At 41.0% G+C, this 20,746-nt stretch overlaps 1 protein-coding gene across 30 annotated transcripts in view; it reads right to left on the reverse strand.

Annotated features, from left to right (window-relative positions):
- Positions 1 to 20,746, reverse strand: part of LOC124157624 (CUGBP Elav-like family member 2) — a 1,414,326-nt gene that overhangs the window by 911,028 nt on the left and 482,552 nt on the right. The window contains exon 1 of one of the 30 annotated variants that reach the window (XM_046532523.1): positions 12,745 to 12,763. The exons of the other annotated variants lie outside the window; for them this stretch is intronic. The gene's annotated coding sequence lies outside the window, so the exon portion shown is untranslated. Of the gene's footprint in view, positions 1 to 12,744; positions 12,764 to 20,746 lie in introns of those variants that run through there. 30 annotated transcript variants of the gene reach the window in all.

The following is a 20,746-nucleotide window of genomic DNA, read 5'->3' on the forward strand; positions in this document are numbered from 1 at the left end:
AAGTCATATGGCGAGCTCTAAAACTACCGCATATCCTTTAAATTAATTTCATAAAAGCTGCTCATGTCAGTTTAAGCATTGATTATCCGAATTATTGGTCACTTTATGGTCAGGGCCATTGTAAGCCAAGTTACGCTAAATTAAGTTGTAGAGTACGCGGCATGTATCATCCGCGGCCGCTGGAGGGAACCGCTATGTAGCCGAGAGACGAACACTTCAACCCGAAAATGCTGTGGAGCGACACACTTCCGCCACACGCATTCGCTGACCCCATTTTTACTCCCTCGCGCGGAGCACACCTGCAAGACTGCGCCATCTGGCTCCCCCTATGCACCCCTAGATGATGGGATGTGCGCCGAGTTGAGTGACCCTCCCATCGAATTAGTACTTGCGCGAATACGTGGCATTCGAACGGGGCAAAAGTAGTGGAGTCAAATACAAGCCGAATCGTCAGCATCGCATACAGCTGAGAAGACTTGACAAGACAGAAAATCATCATAGCTGAGAGAATTAGCACATCGGCATCGCGGCAATTTAATAATATTCGTGAGTTTCTCAATTAAATGGACAAAATAATTTTCTTTTTTACCAAATAAAATCAATCCAAATTTAGGGTTACATAATTCATTACTAGTATTTAAATACCGAACACAGAAAATAAGTAAATCCTAAGTCTTTAATAGTTTGAATACAAAAGAGAGAAAAGAAACGATAAACTCTGTCAGACAATAATAAAGACATTTTCAACCACTTTGGTTGTTAAGAAAACGAAAAATTTTGGTATTGGAATGATGTCCGGTATTTGGATGGAAATGAAAGAGAAAAAGCGTAGTGCCAATATGGAAAGTAAGATGTTCAATTTGAAACGAAGTTTTAATTTCCCTGAATACTCTTTATTATTGAATATTATACCCTGCATTACAATGATTTCTATACCATGAATCGATACCACTCCGGTAACCCGCACAAAAATCAACGCACTGCAACATCTGCACGGCCTCTCTCTCTCTCCATACCTTCGCCTCACGTTCCGACCATCTAATCACTGCCGATTGCCTGGCAGGGGTCGAGGGATATGGAACGGCGTGAGTGGAAAACGCGGAGAAGGATATAGGAGAGCTGTGAAAGGGTCTTGGGTAGCGTACGAGAAGATTCCACACATGGAGAAGGGGAAGGTAGGCAGCGTTAAGCGTTGTCGGAAGGGCGGGATGAGGCCTTTTAAAGGAGAACGCGTCGAGATTTTTATTGCTTCGAAAGTGCATTCGCGGGCAAAAACCGCCACGGCAGCACTCCAGCGATTATCCTACGGATCATTAAGAGGCTTGTAGGTGAATGGCGCACAAGGCCGCCTGAATGCAGGTCGCCTCCCACCCCATCTGTTAAATGTACCCCTGCTGGCATTATTCTACCGATTCATCCCGTGCATCGCAGCAATTACAGAGGGTTACCCATTTGACATTCAATCACTTGCACTTGGGTATTCTTGTTCTAGTCCCGTGAATTCGTTTGCGGTGGAAATAAGAGATCATAAAGTCATCAATAAGTGCTCATGATGTTTCGAGTCCATTCCAAGTCATTACTGATCGAAAAAAATTGAAGGATGTGAAACAGTAGCATATCAATTTTCATGCGAATGAAGAGGCGAACAAGATTATTCGATTCAACGAGAAAATCTTCGTAATGAGATAGTTTGATACCTGCTTACACTGCACATGAGGTTAAGATCTCTTTACCAATAAAAAATTACTCTTGTCACTTTAAATGTCACGCGAATATTCGAACTTATCATTGTCATTGCGAGGAAATGCAAGCACCTTGACATCTTCAGTGATAGCAGCTGAACTCCCTTTGTTGTCGTAAGCTTAAGTTGTCATAACCTAGATCATTTAATAATAAAATTTAGAGGAAAATTTAAATATTTTTCTGCCATTATGTTACCTGTTAGGTATGCGGTTCGAAAAATATCGCCATCTACCCAAGATCGCTTAAATCCTTCCATATAAATTAATTTTTTTAGCCATAATAAATGAAATTATATTATATAAATCCATTTATGAATAGTTTCTATTTAGAGCTATAGTTATTTTCAGCTGTTAGAAATCCAATTTACCGACATTTTCATTTTAAAGCGCAGATTAAAAATAAGTGGAACACAATAACGCTTTCTTAAGGTAATGTATTCTTAGCACTTCAATATAACAGCCCATGCAGTTGGACGTACCTTTATATTTTTTTATAAATTAATACAACCAGAAATATATCGCGTAATATTGAGTCTTGATTCTTTTTTAGAACGATTAGAAATATCTTCTGAGTCCACGTTGCAACAAAGCAGATCTTTTTGCGAGCAAAAACATACAGATCTGGAATTGAAGTTCTAGACATGAAACGCAATTTAATTTTCACCAGCTCGCGGTAGAGACCTTACACGTACGATCCAATTACTTTGGCTCATTGAATGAAATCCCATCCATTAAAAATTAGGATTATGATAAGAGAAGTGCATTGTCTACAGCAAAAGTACAATACTTGAAGCACAGCTATCGGCGGAAGAGTTTCGGAAAAATGGATTAGGTTTACAGATACGTATTCAATTAAGATTCTAGAGTAAGAAATCGTACAGTAGAAAGAGATACACGGCAAGGCACAAGGTGAAATATCATAAACAGAACAACGGTAACATTATTTTATGAAATAAATGGTCAATGCATTTCTATTAAATTAGGAGTGATGTAAAATTTTAAAGGTCAAAGAATACTGTACATTTCAAATGAAAATATATCCTTATTTTGAGTCCAAAAAAATTAAGTTATCGGCATTAATGCTCCCTATAGGATGACAGATTTAAAAAATATAGAGAAATATCCAGCTAATTTAAAGCAGCTAAGTGCTTCACCCACGTGGTTTCATGTCAGTCATATAAGGTACCAGGACCAGCACTAGGTGAAAAGAGGCCCTTGGCTATTCCACTTTTCAGTATGTAAATTACATGAGAAATAATAAAATAAACTATTATTGTGACGTATTTCAATGCGTTAAGCGAAATGTGTTAGGTGGTCACTATTTTAAGAATGGCGTAATTTACATTTTTCTGACTATTTGAACGTAGGCCCCTCATGATGTTGAAGTCTTAGGCTGAAGCCTAGTTAGCCTAAAGCCTATTCGGGGTTAGCCTAAAGCCTAGTATTCGGGGTAGCCTACAAGAAAACCAGGTCTTGACAGGAAGGGTTATTTCCCAGGGAAAAAAGAAAATCAATAAAGAAAATTTAAGCACGGCAGAAGTCCCTGTGTCGTGTATCGTCAGCTGAGGAGGAAGATACCAACCCCGGCCATGAGCGGTGATTATGGACGGCGCTTATTTCGGATTGGCACGCAAACCTTCTCTTCTGAAACTCTGCTATCCCCCTTCTTGTTAATCGGGACTGTTGGCAAAGTAGACGGGGTAGGGGGACGACGGATGAATCACGTGGCCCAAGGGCAAGGAGCGAATGCGGTGGTGCGCCGCAGGAGGGCACTCTCGTGGCGTGCTCGAAGGGGTCAGCGGGTGTCGAGACGCCGCCGTGTGCTCGGGGTGTCTCGATCATTACAAGCCCAGGAGTTTGTCCCCTCTTCGTTCAGCACGAAGCCACCGCAAGGAGATTCCTCCGCTCGAATAAAATCTGCTGTCATGTCTATCATTCATGTAGCTTTAACACCGCATTGTACTTGAACTTTCAAAGTGAGGCCCAATTGAGTCACTCATTCACAAACAGTGATTCAAACCTCGGGTTGATTAGGATAGGTGAGGGAAGAGCCTGCCCCACTCTTCCCACACAGTCAGGAACAGCCACTCCTCATACACACTCAGCCACAGGCGCGTGAATGTCACACATTCAAGGTAGGGGTCCAAATCCATTCGCTGGGTCACCTCACACTTCCAGGTTTTATTATTCGGGGTAAATAAAAGTGGGGACAGGGCAACATATGTGCTAGGGTGGAAACCATTAAAATTAAGGAGAACCATAAATAGGTTACATGGGGTCTACAAAGTGTTAAAATTGGGCTTTGAAGGATTGGCCAATAGCTGGACTCACTCAGCTACGCAAGAAGGAACGATCACAAAACAAAATTTATTTCAATAAATAGAAAACGGGTTTTTGAAAGAATCCTGGCGACATAAGGAATAAAGGAGTGGGATGACCGAACGGAAGAAATTTTTTAAGATATTCCCCGAAAATGTTAAAATTTTCAAGAGTAATCGTTCCTCGATTCCTGATTGATGTCATTGTGATTCATAAGGGAGCATAGGAAAATGGGTTAAAATTTGTTTAGATTAAGGTATTTGTATAAGTGTATTTATTTATCCTGTAAGTGTATTTTCTCAGGCTATGAGAAAATACTCTGTGTATTTTATATACCGCTGATATAAGGCCCGTGTTATTTCCCACAATTGAGCACCACCCGGCCGTGAAATAAGCAAAGCGAAGGAGTGTGATGAATGAATGACCTTTGCTAACGAATGCAGGAAACAATTTCGATCCTTGCGGTTGACTGAGGCGGAGCGGAGGCGGCCAAACTCGTCAAATAACACTTCACCAAGACTGTGCCTTCGACCTTCCCGGGAGTGTGCTTCAGTGTCCGTTTGTCGCAACTCCTCCGTCTATCTTCGTACTCAACGAAGTCCTCCAAGTGGGATGCAGTAAAGTCCACCACGGTCGTATATATTACTTAGGATTCATGGGGCATGAATGTAACGTGGGAACTAAGAAGTACGGATTACATGAATCGGAATTGACACGTTGAGATGACCTATTCTTAAGAAAATAATTGCTCCAGTGATTAAAAGCGGCTTCTACCCAGCATTCGATGGACTTTTCTCGGTGGCATTTACAAAACCTTTTCCACCTAATCTCAATGGAGTATTTTTCATTTAATTTTCAGTAATATAAATACATTAAATTACAATCAAGATGGCCAAATAAGGAGTTACCCAAAATATACTGCCTAATTCAAAGCAATATGTCAATAAACTTTTAGCCACAGTCATACCAACCATGTTTTCTGGTTTGTATGATATGCTGTTACGGACATGTTATGTCGAAATTGTCATTTAAAGCCGAGTTTGACACCAAAAATGTTAGGCAGGACAATCGAATAAATAATCATCGAGTACTAGAATTTCTAATATTTATAGTAGCAAATTCAATGCATTATCAGGCTTCTTCTGCTCAATTCCTTGCTCTGCAAATACGAAGTCAGCGAACGAATTGCGGAAAACCGAAATAAGCGAGAACTATAATATTTTGCATCTTCAATAAAGGGAAATGATAAAAATTAAGCTTAATTATTATTTATTATGCAGACACTATTCTTTCAAATCCAAAAAATAGTCCAAATTAAGATTCCAGGATCGGATGAAAGTGAAGTATTTATTGTGGGTAAAAAAGGTATTTAAAATGAAATGAACACCCAAATACTCTGTAATGATTAGCATAAAAGATTAACATGATAAAATATTGATGACCAAGAACACAAAGGTTATTCTCCATTCTAGCCGAATAGTTGTTACGGACAACTTGAATCATAGATGGCGGTTTGAAAATTCATACTGGGCAACAGGAACCATAGATAGACAACCTATACTCCGGCAAGCGCATTACACGACATTGTCTAGTTCCCTGAAACTTAGGGGCATTTAGAGGATCTTCACATGCACCCTGCATCTGTAGTCCGAGGGCCTCGGATCACGCACCGCGGTACGGCACCCCTGCCGTTCTAATTAAGCGAATGCAGCATTCGTAGCCAAGATGTGGGAGATACCGCACGTCAAAACCCAGCGGATTGAGTCCGCGCTTCCAGAGGGAGTCACGGCTTCGGTCACGAACCAAGCGATGACACTCCCCAGAGGCGCCGAAGGGGACAGCGGGGGACTCCCAGGCAAGGGTGGTGAAGGAAGTATCGAAACCATCTCACGTACGCATTGGTCTGCAGCTCGGCATGAGATCTCTTGCCTGATTCAGAGACCAGGGGCTAGATTCAGCAACCAGAGGTTACATTGTGTTTCATGTTCGTTACTCTAACGCCACGGGATCGTAACGAATAGCAGGTCAGAAATAGTTAGTCCATGCGCGAAGCCTGAAATTTATTTCCTATTTCACGATTAATTAGTGCGACATACACCATTTGAGGGAGTGAATCGAAAATTGGAATCACGCAGGCGGTATAAAATACACTATTTTACCATAATGTACGGCACAACAAAGAAACAGAATCGCGCCCCAATAAAAATAATCGTTTACTGGTAGAGGAAAATTATGATTGAAAATGTTTTTCCATTAAATGTAGAACCACTATTAAAGAAAAGAATTTTGACGCTATTTAGATACCAGGATTTGATTGCGATTGTTTATACAACACGTTTATCTCTTCCATAGAAATAACGACCGCTTACTTAATTCCTATGGTTTCCATTATCACTTTTGGTTTCTGTTCCAGAGCAACAATGAACAAAGGAACGTTCTTATTAATACGTAATCCTGACTTAAGAAAATGGTTGGAAGGTGTCAAAAGATAAATACAGCCCTCGCCCGTGTTTGTTTGAATGAAATTTCAGGCTCAAAATTATGTTTCAGCTAACTTAGCAAAAACTCTGACTATTTTAAGGATTAACACAATAGGTAAATCTGGGACTTACGAAGAGCGCATTAAACTACGCAAGTTGAATTTCCGTCCATTAATATGGAAAATGCCACCAAACCTGCATCGTACAGGTGATTATTTTAAACTAATAATTTATACCAGAGTAATTCATCACATTTATTGTATATTAACTAATGCCTAATGCCTTCAATAGCATTTCCAGAGCATCATTTGCAGTTTGCTGTACGAACAGAGACTAATAATAATCTATTGAGAGATGTGGCGGAAGTCTTGAGCCAGTGCAAAACTGAATTACTGATCTTACAGCGAGGCACCTCCTTAGTGGAAGAGATTTTACGATTTTCTGCATCACAAAAAGATCCCAGAATGTCAAAGATGAGAGGAAACGGGCCAGCCTCAAGACGCATGGCCGGGATCCGTAAGGCGGGTTGGAATGGCAGCCCAGAGGAGACGGGCGGGACCGCAAAACGTCAAGATTTACAACCCTCTTGGGGGGCCTCGACGGATTCACGGGAAGGATCGGCTGGCATGGAGAACACGACCGTGGCCATAACGTAATGATGTAATCCGCCTCATGAGTTGGGGAGGCCGACTGGGACTTCCGCAAACACGGAAGAATCATGTTGCGGAAGAAATGGCCGCTATTTGGAGTGGCGGCTTTAAAGTAAGATGGCTCACCCCTTGGACGGACCATCTTCTCCTTTAAAGGGACCAAATGATTGGGAATGAAATTCCCAACCTCTCTAAAACAAGATTTGAGCACCTGTAATCCCTATTGAACAGATGAAACTTAATTACACCTAATAAAAGAGCTAAAGTAATTCAAACTAAGTGGTACTTGAAGTGTGTTATTGACTGGGAAAAGACTGAGATTCACTATGTACCTCCTAGCTCGAGAGCATGCATCTTTTACGGAATGATAATGAAGGAACCGTTTACTTAAGAAGAGCAGAAGGTAGGTTTACGAATGTTAAACATGTGATATCCAAAATAATGATGGCACAATTCAAATAAAATTAAGATATTAATAATGATTTCAATGAAGATAAACAATTACATTGCTCAAAACTTTTACAATTTTCTTCGTTCAATATTAAATTAAATCATTTCTACTTAATCTTAAGCATGAAGTTAGACACGCCGGTATAGTAGAACTAGGTTAAATTGAAAGGAAATAGGCATAGGTAAACATTAGAAACAATAAAATGGTCTTTGACATGATTCCATCTAGCTTATGAAAAACCTATTTTCATCACAGAAATAGGAGCTCAGGGCTGCAAAAAGTAATAATTTCTACATACTTTAATATGTGAATAAAATTCCATTCCCTGATTTGAACAGCTAATATTACGTTTCTGGCATAATCAATTGAGGTCGCAGGTTAGAGCTATAGAGAGGTGAACACAAAAACAGTGGTAATTTGTCAACGAATAATTTTTGACAAATCTAAAATCACAAAATGAGTACCAAATATCATCCCTTCCCGTTCCAATGAACGAATTTCGATGTTTTCTCAGAACTCTGGACGCTATGTCGCCAAAAACCAGAAACTACGACGGACGGCGACAAAAATTTATGACGCAAAATCCCGTAGCTGAGCAGCGGGACTCGTGGGATCACACGACTTTCGGTATGGCGTGTCGCAGTATCCCAATGGGCACTAGTGCGAGGAAGTCCGCCCTTTCAAGCCGGTGTTTCGCTCCGAATGGGAAAATAAAGGCATGCAGCCAACTACACAATGCATCTCCAGGGGAATGGCACGAAGATGACTCTTCTCGACGCGAAATATCTCTGCTATGTGACACGCTAAGCAGATAGAATGCATTGGTTCCGGCAAACCTATTGCGACTGAGGTGTTCATATATTAAAATGGAAATCTGCTTATTGAACTGTAAGCCCTAAGGGTAGCCGCTTTAATTCAATAGTCAATGTGTAGTCATTCTAGGGAATGAAAATAATACCGTAAATCCTGTCATTGGTAGCAAGTCTCTGGCTTTGACACAAATTTCTATAGCCAAAATACTAATGACATTTAAAACTAGCCATGAACTATTAACATTAAAAAGTAAAAAATGAGAAAATTCATGGACAAAGTCATTCTACAGAGTCCATTCTAATAATTTCAGTCATTAAGAAAAACCTTTGCAATGAGTAAATTAAAATTCTTCGTCATAATTTATGCAAAAAAATACGAAGTACTAAAAGAACAAGCGCACAAAAGAGATGGAGAGTAAATGTTAGGTAACCAAGTCGGAGTTGAATGGTTCTAAATGAAATTTTCAAATCTTGAAAATTTTCCGTTAAGTACATAAATATTAACGATTTATCTAATTTTTGTATTTTGCGCTGACAATGAAGATCAACGCTAATGGATCAGCAGACATGAATTAATATTCTCCATTTTTAATTCTTCATTTAATTTATCAACACCTGTCCACTCAGAAATACAATTCAGGAAAGAAGGATCGATAAAATGAGAAACAGTGCATATAGGATGGAAGGGAGTCATCTCCCATGAACCTGGTCGGACGCCCTTGGGGGGTGGACACGCTGGGGAGAAAACAAGCGAAGGGAAGGGTGAAGGACGAGGGAAGGCTGCAAATTGAGCCGTGTGGAAAGGGCGACAAAACAGCCGAGGGTTGAGATAGAGCTCCGGAGGCGAATTTTCACATGCATGCCGATGCGAAATGAATGCAATTTCGCAAAGTAGAGAAGCTTGTCCCGCCTTCTGCTCCTCTGAAAGCTGGGGGAGATGTGCAAGGGAGGAAACTTGGGCTAGGGAAGTCGTGGAAAGGGGTTAGCTTGGGGGGAGATTACGAAAGTGGAAGACGCGTGAGTTGAGGGTATATGGAGGAAATGAGACCCCTTCGTAGCGTACAACTCCGGCTAAGAGGTGCAAGAGGGCCAAGAGTGCAGTGGATGCAGGAGAAGAGTTGCGAAGTAAGCAGGCACATAAGGCGGCCTTAACCCGACCTACAAGAACACGAAAAAGACCTAGAGATGAACCTAAGGGCACTAGGGAAAATGAAAAGTTTTCTGATTATTACATGAGATGAAAAAAGCCGAATAAACCGAAGCCAATTTAAAATTGAAGTTAAATTCGTGATAACTTTCAAAGAGGATCGATTTTGACTTAAATAATTTAATTAATTAATCTTATTAATTAATCAATTAACCGTAGCGGGCGTAACTTGGTGGAAATCCATAATCGCAGGAATAGAAGGATCAATAACTTTGCTATTTCCACATAGTAATTTATTAACACCGACCATGGTTTCGTTACACAGTAACATTATCAAGGTGCTTGATAATGCATGACCTTGATAATGTTACTCTGTAACGAAACCATGGTCGGTGTTAATAAGTTACTATGTGGAAATAGCAAAGTTGTTGATCCTTATATTCCTTAAGTAATTTGGAACTATCTCTCGGAAACAAGATAATGTCTTAATTTGAACACTTCCAAGGACAAGGAAAGAACTAGGAAATGTTATGTGTTACAGAAACATAACCTTCGCTTCGTGTAGGACAATTACACTTCAATGACCGTGCGGCAGCGGAACCATAGCACATCGGATTTAAAGCAATTTTTCTTCCCAGTGTCGCATCGTGGAAATCTGTATTGAAGGTATCTACGAGAACGTGTGTCCTTATATTTTTCAGGAGTAAACTACCACTTTTCAGATGGCAGCAAAACGTTCGGACGTGGCAGTATTCTACCAACATCTTTGCCCAATACGTCACCTCTGCTGCTTATAAACTCTTTGTATGCAACATAAAATACGCCAGAATAGAATTAGCTAACGGCTCTTTTGAGAGAGCGAAAACAGAGCTTTCAAAATTACGAATGTACTTAAATGAGGTGTTTAGAGACAACAGTGCGACGCAAAGAGATCATCACATTTATACCTATTTTCTTCTCCCGTTTAACTCTGCAGGCTCTAATACCAGTTTTAAATGTTACTAAGAGCCTTTATGTGACCCAAAAAGCTAGTCGAGCTTCTAGCCGGGATATTTCTCCCCATTCGACCGACGTTTCGGAACCCCTTTCGCGTTCCATCATCAGGGTTGAGCGGGATAGAAGCCCGAATAGCCTTTATAGTAGCCTACATCTAACTTCAGCTATATGCGAGCTTTCCACAATCGCCCGAGACGGCGTCGCAACAATGTAATCTCGCATGATAGTAGCTTCAACATATAACGCCGTCTCTTCAGAGGTCCCTTTAATCTACGCGGACGACAGCAAATACGCCGGCACAGGAACCAGATCCGCGAACGACCCAAGACTCAGGTGTCTGTGAGAAGAGCCTCGAGAGAGAAAGAGAGACCCCGGGAAAAAGGGTACTGTTTTGAGTGGGGGAGGACACTGGAGAGATAAGTTCTGAGTGCAGTCGAGAGGTAGGCGGACGAGAAAGCAGGGTTCCCGGAGAGAGATGTTCAGGGCGAGGGTAAGAAGTTGAGAAGTCCGCGCTCTCTGGCATAATGAAAGCTGAAGACCTGAGCACGCGCGCGGCCACAGAGAGGGTCTTGTCCAGTGGGGCGGGGACGTAGGGGAGATGTTCCCGACGCGATAAGGAGGTCCACAAGAGGGGGATGAGAAGCGACAAGTCTGGCGGGGGAGGAGACGGCCGGGAAGAGCAGTGCTGTCAACAATTTAGGAGATATAGACGGGAGATTAGGCACCAAACAAAATTTTAGAAGAAGGCTATGCTTTTTCAATATCTGAATGCGACGTAAATCATTGTAGTTGCGCCAAAACACATACTAAACACATGAACGCATAACCACAGTTGTAAGGGAACGCACGCACGACATTGATAATTCAAGGAAACTAACACCGGTGAATACAGGAGTTCGTAACCATGTAGTAGAAGTACCAATGAATAAACTGATTAGTGATAATAATTATCTCCTAAAAAATAACTAGTTTTAATTAAAAGTTTAGATTTGTAACGCAAATGATCATAGCCTAATTCAAAAATAACAATTAAGGCAAAAATTTACTTTTTCAACTCATATTTCGAAGTGTTTAAACAAAACTACTTCAAGAGATAGGTACTTCATCATAATGCACGACTATTCGACCCCATTTTGAAGCTATTATTGCATGAAAAATGATAATTCAATAAAAATTATCTATTTAATTCACATTCCCATTTGATAGACTAAGATCCTAAAAAATAACGTAGAGGTAAATTAAATAATCTTAAACATTTTCAACGAATATAGGGTATTGCACTGTCCTCATTTGAGCCGACGGCAACTATAACACCATGTTTCAAAACTAACGAGTCATCGTCAGAACTACTGATGATACGCTACATTGGGAACACGAGTAATTTGGCCCACTGCAGGTCTACTCATGGTCAGATAGTGCTGAAAAACGAAGACGTCTCGTCAAGTAAAATTAAGCTGAGTAACAAAATGCCAAGTTATGACTTTGTTTCCGGATTTACTTTCCCAATAACCTCATTTACATTGTCAAATACATCATCAACGATTGAATGTACTCGGACATTTTCTTTCATCACTAATTTCAATTGTATAGTTGGCAACCCTACAGCTGAGAAAAGAAGGGCCCACACTGCGGTGAGGACGAGAACGAGAGACGGCGTGGGAAGAGGTGACGGTGGTGGGGGTTGCGATAAAGCGAGGCAGATAGGGCAATGGGAGGGATGACTCGAGAGATTAGGAAAGGAGCCTGGGCGGGGCGGGAGGGGTAGGCGGGGATAGCAGAGCGAAAGAGTGGAGCGAGAAAAACCATGGGAAACTGCGACAACACACACTGCTGCGATGGAGGTAGGTAACTTAAACCACTGAGGAGAGGGGGGTACAAAGGTTGCAAATCTGAATAAGCCGGGGCGAGACTGGAGTGGCGGAGGTCAACGTGGTCTAACGCTGCATCGCACGACGGAGGAGTGTTCTCGACTCCCCTCTCGTCTCCATGGACGAAAGAGAAGGACGACGTCGCAACAGCGTGTTTTCCCGTTAAAAAGAAAGGGGAACAAAAATGCAGGAGAAAAAAGTTATCGGTGTGTCACCTCCTCCTTAACATTCGTGCTGCCCGAGTTCTGGCAAAGCTCTGAAACAATGTGGAAAACTTACGTGCGGTCGCGAGCGAATAGAAAACAGCTCCGTGCATCATCACATCGCGGGAAACTGCTCGAGAAGGGACGCATGGGCTGCGCTCACGGGTTCACGTCACCAGGGGGAGGTTTTTCCTTGCAGAACGAATGCTCTCGTTCCCGCGAAGAGTCAATATTGAAGGCGGACTGTGGCGAGGCGCGAGAGATAACAGCGTCGTATGACCGCGTACTTTTCTTGAGCAATCTGCACTCGCTATCAGCGAGCCGATGCTTCTTGGCAATCTGTATCTTCAAGATACTAAATGTGAACGGAATTACAACACTGCAACTAATTATAGTAGCTACATTAGGAACACACAAAAGAACGAGTTAAATATTTCAGAAAATCATTTTTTTCTCTCCTCCTACCCCTCATAAATGTAAGAAATCATGTATTTTGAGGAGTGAAAGAACTCTTTTTAGAATGGCAGTAATTCGGATGGGGAGACTCATTAAATCTCTCTAATATTACTTGCTTTATATTTAAAAATCACTAACATCAACGAAATGAGAGAAATTGACGACAAGTAAAGGAGAATATCGCTAGATATTAAATGCATCATCTTTAACCGTTAAGGCTACTGGTGATATTTTGAGGATAATATTACCTGACGACGTTTACTGCCGATAGTTTAGTTAGAACAGAGCAGTTACTTATATTGTGTACCTCAAGGGTATAACATGAGCCTGAATAAAAAACTTCGTGTGATTATTCACCACAATCTTCATTTCCTTCTAAGAGCTAATTACGCGGTAGAAGGACGAAAGAATAAATAGCCGAATCCACTTACTGAGAAGAAACAAAAATAAAAGAAATGAGAGGGAAACAAAATAAACGGATACGCGGCAAATAAATACGAATCGATCGGGAAACCAAATGAGGGAGCCGAGGAATTTGAGAAAGACCAAAGGTGGAACGAAAGAAAAACTGCGCGGTTAGGGACAGATACTTCATTCCCAATATTATGATACTCTGCCGATAAATGAAACGTTTCTTCAACTATTACTACTCCCCTCTAAAAATTAAAACTATATAGCATATGTGAAGAGAGTTCAATAAAAGTAAAAAATAGAATTTTTCAAAATACTCGGAGCCAATAGGATATATAATATTTTCAGCGTATAACCGAATTGGTACTCAACTGTAGGATGCTAATTAGGTGATATGAAAAAAACCTTATGAGAGTATGTTACGTCATCGTGACTCTTATATTATGGGTGGATATTATTTCATAATTATTTTCTTCGTTCTCATTTCGAGCGATAATTTCCCCATTTATGCAATGGCAATTTCCAGATTTTTAAAAGGTAATTTTCTAAAATATTAACGAAGACAGTCCAATGCTCTTTTAATAGCAATTGATGGTAGAAAAAGAGGATATTTTCAAGAATTTTCACCAAAACTATACTACATTCGTTAGTCTGGAAGCCCGCAGGAGAAGAGGAAATCATTTCATAGAAGGATAGTACCTACATGAAATGGTGAGAGGAAAGAAACTGTCACAAAGAATAATAACGTTGGGTAACGGGTGAGGCGTCTCATCACCATCATTGGCTGGAAAGTTCTTACTTGCTTAAGCGCTTTCGTTTTATCTCCGCGGGATAGGATAGCGTGGCATTAGCTCGATAAGGGAAAGGGCAATGTCCACGGTCGAAGAGCAAATAAAGATGACGCCTTCCGCGATCAATCTCCCTCCGTTTTTTCCCCAGAGATCATTTTCCCATCACGTTTCCAACTAACGCGACTGTCAGTAAAGCCTGCACAGGGAAGGAAATGAAACATAAAGCCGCCCTTCGAACAGTTTTCTAAATCTCATTGCATTGATATCGTTATACCCCAGCGACATTAACCTGAAGTACAACGCTATGGATTCAAAGCAGAGAAAAATCACGGGATAGTAATTTTTTTAAACGCAGAATTCAATCCCATACCATGAATCACCAGAAATTTAAAGGCACTAGAGAATTTTTTCCACAACAGAAGAAAAATTTAACAATACTTGAGTGTGAACAAGTTTCTACTAATATAATTTTTGGTTTTTTCCCGGCGAACAATTTCAGGAATTCAATGATTGGATTCCTGAATCCCTGAATACGATGGGGGAGTTGTCCATCAAAACGTTGGAAGGAGAAATGGAGGACCTGACCCGGTGCGAAACCCGAGAAAACTTTACCGCAAGTTTCTACTACTGGTTTACGAATTCACAAAAAAACCTAGTGCTATGGTCAATTGGCTACAGGATTATAAAAAATAAGGCTCTTATTGAGAAGGAGAGTTAAGGATGAGATCTTGAAAACTCGCGCTCCATAAGGGCCTACGCCCATTAGAAACCCCTGTCGGCTAACGGCTTCGCCGTCTAATTTTGTGGGTGTCCAATAATTTTTATACGAGTAACGGGCAGGGGGAAAGGGGTAGCGTCCGCTGCAGCCAGCTTCGCCGGAACACTCCTCGTAACGACTTCACCGTCCCTCGAGCGCCCGCCACGGCCGGCTTCGCCGGCACGATCCTCGGTACGGCTTCGTCATTCTCAACGCTCCGCCACCATAAGTCCCAGAGCTAGCTTTGCCGGCCAGGGGGGAAGGGTAGCAACCCGCGGCATGCTTAATAATTTATTATCTTTGTTGATAAACAACAACAATCCGTGTCGCACGCATAGTTAGGGAGTATGGAAAAAATACGATGCGTCAGCCATTTTTATTTAAAAATGGCGTAATGTTCGCTAGGTAATTGAGACAAAGTCTTTTAAAAAGTTGTCAATTCCTAACAGCTAATACGGTGCCTGATGTACTCACAAACCTTGAGTTAATCTTTTTCCTTAGCTTTAATAATTTAAAGCAACCATCCTCGTGGCACGCACGGGTCACGCATTTTTTCGTCTTAGCAAGAGTGTGTGACGTAAGTCCTTGTTTTCAGATTTTCTTACGAATCATATATATCCCCCTGCACGTGTGCCAAAGTTCAGCACTCCAGCATGTCTAGAAGTGGTCGGGAATTTGTATCCATCAGTGAGTCAGTCACCACTCGGGCTGTACATATTAGGGATAAGGTATGTTTCTAAATGCACTTATTATGTTATCACTACCAGCAACCCGACAGTCAACTCATGGACATCATAACTGCAACTAATAAGCATTTGAATAAATGAAGCTCTTGGATTCACGGAATGACCCTAATGACAAGATTTGTTCATCACGCAATAATATCCGACCCTTCACTTTTATGTCCAATCTTAATGAAAATAAATATATATTCTGTAATACTTGTACAAACGTACGTGTAATATGTAAAAAAAATACTTCCTGTTCCAGACATAACCATATTTTCAATGATAATCTCATGAGGATGAAACTAATGTAGAAAGAAAGCATAAAATAATCTGGGATCATTCAGATTCCACGAAAGCGAGCTGAACTCCCTTGTGGAGAAAAATTGGGATTATTCATCCTTAAACTTTAATTCAGGATTAAGGGGCCGTATTTGGAAGCGTTCAAGAGCTTATTTAAAGGAAATGTAATTCGAAAAATCGCCGACCCCAACGAGCCTTTCATGATCAAAGGCAAATAAAAAACAAGATTTTTCTCCTGGCCAATTTGAACAAAAATGCTAATTCAGGAGGTAGGCCAACCTCGCATACCAAGTCGTTATTTTGGTCCTCCCCCAAAAAAAGGGATTACGGGATTATTATAACATCCTACTGTCGGTAATTGGATTCAGCGGTAAGAAAAAGAATAAAGAAATAAGCACAACCATTCACTCATCGAAATAATTATCAAAGCAAATCCCATTCAAATGAGCGATCAGCCATTAGCAAATTTCGATCAAGCTTACTCATTAATGTGAAAGTAAAAGAGCCAGAAAGACAAAGAAAAAGGAGACAAAGAGAACGAGGAGAGGATATAGCGAAAGAAGGACAGTGGAATGAAATTCTCCGGACGACACAAATCAGAATCTCGAAAAAATACATATATACGCACACAAAACGGCAACAAAAGCGGCATTAAAGACTTGACAGGAAAAGTTCAAAGCGGGAGGCGGCGTGTAATGAGAAGCGATCTCTACCATCGCGCGCACGGCAAAAAAATAACGAAAACGAGAAATCGAAAATACAGCGAAAATAACTTTTCCCTCCGATGAAATTCTCCCACCTCCCCTTCAAATATTTCGACGGTGGGTTTGATGAGAACGTCAAAGGGAAGAAGTGGGTGGAGTTGTGGGAGTCAACGGGCGAGTGATTGGGTCTGGGGTGTGGGGACGATGAGGGAAGGGACCACGGGGTAAATGCAGGGAGGGTATTGATGGCGACGATAGGGTGGGAGGTTGGATTTGTGAAACAAGAGAGGGAGGTCCCCCTCCGCCCACTCTAGTGATCTGAGAGGAGGAGAGAGCAGCGATTGTGTCGGCTAAAAGGGAGCAGCGGGGGAACAAACATCCTCGCGGCGGCTGAATAGTAAAACTGTGCTCATTAGCACACTATATCGCCGGTGATATGTGGGCTAAACGAAGCCCCGAGGCAGAGCATAGCGAGGAAAGCAATCCACAAATAAGCAACAGGAGCTCCATAGGGAGCCCCTCCAGCATTGAGTAAGGAGAGGTTACCGATGACATGGTTCCCATCCAAACTGAAATATAAAATTCACCGTTTTTTCCAGGTTTTCACGGTCTAGATGTCGTCACATTCACGGTTTTTAGATATACTATTTTAGGCAGAAATATTGATCGCGTAACGATCATCGGCCGCAGGTTAACTAAAAATTTTACAAACGCGACAGACACCGTGAATGCAAACGCAGCAATGAAAGTGCTATCTCTCCTGACGTCACATATCGTTTGCAAAATTCAGCTCCGGCTGAAGGTTGTGAGTGGGAAAATAGAGGGACCAAGATGCCAGAAGGGTTAAGAAGTGTCTGAATTTTCATTAATGTTAATGAACACTTTGGTTACCAGTCTTCCGGCTTTGGTACAGGCTTAAGGTTAATGTGTCATCACGACACACGGACCAACAATGCGCTTAGAATATACGTGAGCAGATAAATGCGTGGACAGTGTCTGCGCATGACTGAACTTGAAACATAATCGACATTTCAATTTTTTTTAAATTTGTCTATCGTAGTTCTACAATCAAGTTTGGCAGATTTCTAAGGTTTTATGACGAAATTCACGGCTTTTTCCAGGTTTTTTCACGGTATAAGACATTCACGGCTCATTAACGGTTTTAAGGTTTTCACGGTTGAGTGGGAACCCTGGCTTATTTACAGCCAAATATTAGAAGAATTACTTCCCGAAACCATGGATGAAAGGTAGAACAGGTGTGGATAAGATATAAGTACATAGGTATAATGAATTCATCTCTTCCATGAATAATGGTCACTATATGCATTTAATAATGTAGATTAGCTGTTTTCAATAGTGGTATCGAGACTCTCGGAAGGTTATAAACCATTCGATGAGCATTCATACTCAAAGGAAAAATACTATAAAGCGCCGAAAAACTTAACATTTTTGAAAGGGATTAATATTCTTAACATCCTATGAAGGGCTGTTATGATTTTTAAAGCACATCATAGCTAAAATTACTAAAAATACGATGCTACATAGATATGAATATATTTTAAATATGTTCGGAATATGCTTTCACTCGATGAGTGAAATGTGACTTTGACGCTAAGGGTGTGAAAAACAGAAAAAACAGCCTTTTTTAAATTACATATTCCGTTTGTGATTCCCCGAAAAAGACAGCCAAACACTCAATAAAAAATACTGATTCCTTTTCTTGTACAAGTAAAAGATGCAAAAAGAATGAGGTATGCAAGTGATGAGTTACGCAAAAAGTGGAAGTAATTCCATTTATCATAAAATTAAATAACCTATCGCTGATAAATAAAATACCTTAAGCAAAATTTCTCAATAATTTGCTGATCAATTCACTTATAATGCACCCGGTAATGTCTTATTTATGAGAATGGTCTGCAAGAACTACACAATTAACTATGAACAAAAATGTCAAACGCTTAAAATTGAAAGTCCCTATTAACTCCCGCGGATACGACAGTACAAAATATAAATTGGGAGAAGAAAAAATAATTAAGAGAGACAATAATTTAAAACAACTACAAAAAAGAGAAAGTTCGTACAACAGAAGTGCTATGCCTTCATTTTTTTACCATAAGGGTGACGCATGCCGAGCAAATGAATAGCATCAAATTCGCTCATTAACTGAGCCGCGAGGCCAGATAAAAAAAGGAAAATATGTTGCATGATCCCTTTTACACGATTTCGAGCCTAGATTAATGCGTGCCAGAGAGAATCAGCAATCATTCCACCGCGGCTCGCAGACGTATAATTAAGCGCACCCTGGGAGCTCAACTATCACTTTTCCCCGAGATATCACCGACCGCGCTTGCAAAGCTTAAAAAAATGAGAGAGAGAGAGAGAGAAAACGCCGAAAAATAAACAATTCGTCACAAACGAGTGACGGGGCCGCATGGATCCCGTGGAAGCGGTCCGGCTGCCGGCGTTAAAAATTCATCCGGGCGCTTAAAAAGAGGAGGCGGTGGGAGAGGCGCAGTGCGGCGCCCAGCGCTATCGCCTTTAAAGAAAAGAGCACCGCGCACCAAACCCTCTCTCCATCCGGCCCTGCGGCTGGACGCGCCCCACTGTGCAGTATTCTTCCACTGTGCGTGCTGGCCGCTAAACAAGCGTGTTCCCAGAGCCGTGTAAGACTGAATAAACGACAAGCTTATTAAATAATGCAAATGATTCGCAAACGGAGCGGGTTGGCGGGCACTGCGGGCCGTTTTGGATGGGAGAATGCTAAAGAGGAAAAGACGGAGGAATGCTCTATGCGATGGTTACGGAGGTGTGAAGCGTGGAATGGGGACAAATAGGTCGAGAGTGGAAGAACCTTTTCTCTTCGTGCATAAGTGGGATCGTATGTTGTGTGTTCGTTTCTGAGGGCAGGAAAAAGAGCTCATTAGCGTGATTGAGGGAGGATGGATGGGTAGGACAAGGTGGGGATGCTGGAGATTCAATGGCAGAGCAGATTCGAGAGCAGGGAAATCCCGAGTTAGATTTCAACAGCCACCATCGGTAGCCGTCAAGACGAAAGTACATTTGATGATATTTCTCAATCTTGTAGCTATGTAGCTTCATCATGGGATACTATATTGAAACTCAAAGTGAGAAAACGTGTGACATTTTCGACTTCTGTTTGTACGAGAAATATTGAAAAGCAAAACCTGAGATCACGCGGTGGTCATGATTGTTTAATTCCAACGATTTAATTTACTCACATGCTTTTCATTAGGATAAATTTTTGACTTGCATTACATTTTATGCTCACGAGGAAGAAAACATTTCAAGATTTTGGGCAGTTGTATTCATAAGTATTTCGATTTATTTTTTATTTCCTGCAGTGATATTGCAGCTGTGGGTTTCATTTTTGACAGCGGAATTTTGTTACTGGGAATTCATCCAGAGTGCTCTTGTTTAAGTGAACACCGAGGATTGATATTCCAGTAAAATGTACTAAGTAACCACAAATCAAGGTTGACAGCATGCCGTGCAAGATTCTTCAAGTATTAAACAAAACATTCTCAGACTATTACTTATGTATCTCGAAATTTCTATTTCTTTTATCATAAATCCGGAAAGATTGCATCGCCGTCCTTTAAGGCCTAGAAACGTTTCCCAAAACTTTACATAATTGCCAAGGAACGGAATATATATTACAACTGAGACTGCATGTAAGCAGTAAATTATTTTAGGCCCACTCAACAAGGCAAAAGAACTTGCTGCAAAAATTCCACTAGAGAAAAATTATTCACCGCGACATTAACAAGGATTCCCTAAATTTTCGCTAAGTGTTCTGGCCATTTATGCAACGAAGGAATAAAACTTGGCATAGGAACAACTTTTTGCTCCATAATAATTCAAATTACACATCATACCTCCGTGTAGAAATCACAAATTCTCAAAAAGCTCT

The sequence above is a fragment of the Ischnura elegans genome, chromosome 4 (assembly GCF_921293095.1).
Source record: "Ischnura elegans chromosome 4, ioIscEleg1.1, whole genome shotgun sequence".
NCBI lineage: Eukaryota > Metazoa > Arthropoda > Insecta > Odonata > Coenagrionidae > Ischnura > Ischnura elegans.